General features: G+C 37.9%; 1 non-coding gene across 1 annotated transcript; it reads left to right on the plus strand.

Moving 5' to 3' along the window:
* The first annotated feature begins 2,515 nt into the window (after window positions 1–2,515).
* Window positions 2,516–2,679, plus strand: LOC125917816 (U1 spliceosomal RNA). The gene has a single exon (XR_007456303.1). It is a non-coding gene; the product is annotated as a U1 spliceosomal RNA (small nuclear RNA).
* Window positions 2,680–5,242: the final 2,563 nt, after the last annotated feature.

The raw sequence follows: 5,242 nt of genomic DNA on the forward strand, positions 1-5,242 counted from the left end.
GTTTAAATAGCTAATCCCCATGACAAGAGAACATGAAAACAAAATTAAGAGAAACAAGACAACGAGGGGTTTCTGCATGCCTGATTGGAACAGAAAAGATTAGGGATAAATTTTTCATCTCATGGTGGGCATTAAGTTCAGGTAGTTCCTACCTGAATGAATGTCATGGCTTTTCAGTGCCAAAAGTTCCTACCTGAATAGCAGATGTCCTATTCCTGTTTTTTGGTTTGAGAGATGAGGTTCACAGCAGAGATCCAGTTGTCTGCTGGTACCTGCTGGGGTGCCACTTGTAGCCAGGCACTGAAGAAAAAGTTTTCAGACACTGAAACTGAGCGGACATGCAGGGCTGTCCTCTGCTAGCAAAACAGCAGCAGCAGCAAACTTCACGTAGTCTTTACTTCATGTTCACCTGTTATAAAGATCAAAGAATGTCAAAGCATGGGAGGAAAACACAAGGAACCTCCAGACATAGATCAAACATACATCTGGTGTTTACATGAAAGCATGCAGGGAAGATGTACAGTCTCAAGGACTGCTAGACAATTACAGTGGGTCACTCCCAGGCTCCTGGGAGATCATGGGCCTCTGAATTTCATAGAGCACTTATGTTCTTGAGACCAGAAGATCGCTGACATTTCAGCAATTACCCCATTCACTTCCCTAGGGCTTACAATGCACTTTCTAAAAAATAAGTCCACACCCAGTAGTTTAATTTTGCTTTTGTTTTCCTTGCCTTAGGAAACATGTAGAAAAATGTTGCTATGGTTGATGTCAAGAAACTACTGCTTGTGTTCTCTTCTAGTAATTTTATGGTTTCAGGTGTCACATTTAGGTCTCTAATCTATTTTCCGTTTATTTTTGTGTATGGTGTAAGTGGTCCAGTTTCATTCTTTTTCAGGTAGCTGACCAATTTTTCCAAAAACATTTGTTGAAGAAATTTACTTCTCCCCATTGTATATTCTTGCCTTTTTGTCATAGGTTAATTGACCATAAAAGTGTGGGCTTATTTCTGGGCTTTCTTTTCTGTTCCATTTATCTATGTCTGGCTTTGTGCCAGTACCATAATGTTTTGATTACTAGAGCTTTGTAGTATACTTTGAAATCTGGGATTGTGTTCCTCCAGCTTTGTTCTTTCTTAAGATTGGTTTGGCTACTCAGGGTCTGTTGGGGTTTCATACAAATTTTAGTACTATTTGTTCTAGTTCTGTGAAAAATGTTATGTGTATTTGGATAGGGATGCTTTGGGTAGTACAGACATTTTAACAATTTTGATACTTCCCATGCAGGAGCAAGGAATATCTTTCCTTTTGTTTATGTCATTTTCAGTTTCCTTCATCAATGTTGTATAGTTTTCCGATCACAAGTCTTTTATCTTTTTATTAGGTTTATTTGTAGGTATTTTATTATTTTTTGTTGCAATTGTAAATGGATTTTTTTAAATTTCTCTTTCTGCTACTTCATTATTAGTGTATAGAAACACAACTGATTTGGGGGTATTAATTAGCATGTAGAAACCCAACTGATTTCTGGGCTTTGATTTTTGCAACTTTACTGAATTCATTTATTACTTCTAATAGTTTTTTGGTGGAGTTTTTAGGTCTCAGTTTATCTTTTTTTTTAATTTTATTTTTTATTTTTTAAAATTTACACTCAAATTAGTTAGCATATAATGTATCAATGATTTCAGCAGTAGATTCCTTAGTGGCCTTTACACATTTAGCCCTCAGTTTGTCTTTTAACAATGGTTATATAAATTTCAAAAATGCTGGACTAAAAGAGTATTTGTAAAGGAATACAAAAAAAATAAAAATTTTTAAAAACTTCTCAGAGTCTATAAGATGACTAAGAGCATTATGAATCTTCAAGAAGGAGATAAAGTATATAACATTTCCCCAAATGATTTACCACAAAATCTGTGGAGTCCATTCTGGGTTTTGCAGGGGTAACTTTCCACAAGGAATGCCTTGAGGACTGGCATGTGCAAAATTCAAAGATGAGTGAAAAGGATGTAGGATGCTGTACCCTGTTGAATAAGGAGTCTCAACTGAAATAAGGCTGATCCATTTTTCTCCTCTCCATGCCACTTCCTGCAGCCAGAGCCATGAAAACTGGGAACAATTTAAAGTGCTCTGTTCTTCTCTGGCAACATGATAATGTTTAACTCTAGGTCCTGCCTTCGACTTTAAAAGTTGCCAGATCCAGACTGTGAGGTGTACAGTTAATTATTTTAGTTCCTTTTTCCCCTCCAGATTCAGCTGAATCCCATCAGAAAACAAAGCTCATGGTGGCTGAGGAAAACAAGTCACAGTTTGAATTCATTTAGCACTGAAGCGTAATGGATTATGTTCCTATTTCCTCTGGCAACCATAATACTTCCAAGTTTTTGCTAAATAAACTGTCCCTGTTTATATGACATATAATAACAACCACGAATCCAGACTGCCCTTCTGTTTGAAGGCTTCCTAAGTGTGTTTTGTTTTCAAACCTATTGCACATTGAAATCTGACACTTAGCAATACTTACCTGGCAGGGGAGATACCATAATCACAAGGGCGGTTTTCCTAGGGCGAGGCTTATCTATTGCACTCTGGATGTGCTGACCCTTGCAATTTCCCCAAATGTGGGAAACTGGACTGCATAATTTGTGGTAGTGTGGGACTGTGTTCACACTTTCCCTTCATTAAAAAAAAAATCTGAAATTTAGCAAACCCCTCCAGGATGCATATACATTCAGAAGCTTCCTGATTGTGCTGTGGTCTAAACATAACCTAGATTACTTTAGAGTGAACATCTTTGCCAGTTTCTCTCTGGAGTTAGGGGCTCACTTCCACATAGATGATCATGACAGACCCAAGTAAGGAAGACAACCTAAATCAAATGGAAAAGAATTAAGTGCTTGGCTGATACTCATCACAAATCCTAGAATTGAGGATTTGAGAGGAGTACCCTTATAGGATCAGTTTTTGGCTTTCTTAGTCTTGAGGCCCAGTGTGACATTGGACATAATTCCATTTTCAAATACCTCATGGTTAACTCAGGGAGACTGGCATCAGAGGATTGCGATAATGTAAAAGAAATTGCTGCCACACGATGGAGTACTCAGTTGTTATATGCAATTTCCTTTAAAACCTTCATAAATTTTCATCATATAACATGGAAGATGTATTTCACTATATTTTTTTCACTTATGTATTTATTACTCACTTCTTTTCACTAGGATCTGAAGGCATTGATTTAGTCCATGAATATGAGATTTTCCAGACACACAGACTTGCTTTGCCATCCCCACATCACTTATTCTGCATCTATGCCCAAAAGCGAATTATAGTGCTAATCCTATAGCAATAGAGCATTATAACTTTCCTCTTTCTCCTTTATCCCATTTTTTTTTGTCTGCAGAAGTGTCACGGTGTTGATAAAGTGTTTATATATCAGGACCCACAGATGGAAGGCTGCCCCAATGGTCTGGCCCATATCACAAATCTAAACCTAAGTCAGCCTGACCTCAGGAGAAACATCTCACAGTCAAGGAAACCTAACATACAACAATCTCAATCCTCCAACTCAGCTTTAGAAAACTCACCTTATCCTAGAAAATAGGACCTCCTAGCTTTAATAGGAAATCCCTGATCCCCTAGCTAATTATGCCCAATCATGCCATATTTCCAAGTGTCTTCTTTTAATGCTCTATAGAACTTGCTCTTGCCTAAATTCCTTGGAAAGTGTTCTCCACTGTTTCTAAGGCACTGTACTGCCCCAAATCCATGGATTATGTTCCCTTGAATAAAGAACATCAAACTCCTTAAAAAATTGGTATACTATTTTCACTTGACAGTTTATATGAGGATGCCTATTTGTTAAGGTATAACAGGCAGGCAGGGAAAGGGCCTGTGAAATGAGGGTTTGTGGAAGGTGTCATGAAGAAGGGACTAGGGAAAAGTGAGAATGGAATTACTGAGCATGTAAAGAACAACTAAAAGTAGGCAGAAAACCTTGTGTATTGGACTACCTAAGTTTCCAATTCAATTACATGCATCAACCTGTGGCATAACTACATGGGTCTTTGACAATGCCTTTATCCTAAGGGAAACATTGGCACTTCTGGCCTACAAAAGACAAGAACACTCTAGCTAAATACATTTTCCAAGATCTTTTCTGTGTGTGTGTGTCCAAAAGGAAATAAAATGAAAATCACAGAGAGTTTTATAGGAAAAAATAATGAAATAAAATTAAAATGGGCACACAGACACTAATGGTATCCTCCTAGGAGCATTAGTAGAATGGCTGCAAGGTAGACAGTCAGAACTAGGAGGCTTATCCCTTGGCATGGAGTGGGAGAGGATTGGGGAGATGCTGGAAGGAATACATACTATGTAGATGAGATGGTTCTTTTACCTATCAGCTCTTTTCTAATTGATTTACCAGGAGGGGGAAATTGGGATTACGTGTGGAAAGCCATTGCATTATTTAGTACAGTGTTCTTATTTCCATTAACTGAGAAGTTTTCTACAATTCTTATTCTATAGCAATGGAGTAAATTTCCTTATCTGTATTGCATCTTGTAATTTTTGTGCACAGATGTATTATCACCATTAACACTCTATTTGATTACTTGCCTGCCTTCAGTATTAAATCAATCCTGGATGCACAGGTAGCATGCCATTTTTACCTCACTTCCTCAGTGCCTAGCACAGAGCCAGGTATTTGATAAGAAATCATTGATGTTTGTTAGATTTAATTGAATTGAAGGTGGTCATAGTGGGAATGGAGACAGAAAAGAAAAAGGTGTAAAATCTACTTTCTTTTCATACTCAGGAAATTAAGGACAGAGTTCTTAGAATCATTAAGCTTCATTTTCCCACCTGCAGCCAGAAACCTGTTAGCTCCAGTTAAGTTTGTGCAGACATGCAAGCAGTAACCACACACCCTACCTCTTTTATAGCTTAGATTAAAAGCCGTCTCTATCTCCATAGTTCACAGCCTGAACAAGCTAGTCTAGGTTTGTACCAGGCACCAGCTGCTCTTTGTCCTTGTCAAACAGAAAAATAGATACATGACTTATAGAGCGGTCACAAATTATAGTGCTCATACTACCCAGAATAGTACAAGCTGTTCTTTCTTTTTTCAACAGTCAACCTAGATGTGGAAAACCTGTGCTCCTCCTGACCCTTCAAGGCCTCTAGGCCTAACTTTCTTTTTCTAAATTAATTAAGGTTGTGGAAAGCCACTGTTGCTGATGGGA

This window comes from Panthera uncia, chromosome D1 (assembly GCF_023721935.1).
Source record: "Panthera uncia isolate 11264 chromosome D1, Puncia_PCG_1.0, whole genome shotgun sequence".
In the NCBI taxonomy this organism is placed as follows: Eukaryota; Metazoa; Chordata; class Mammalia; order Carnivora; family Felidae; genus Panthera; species Panthera uncia.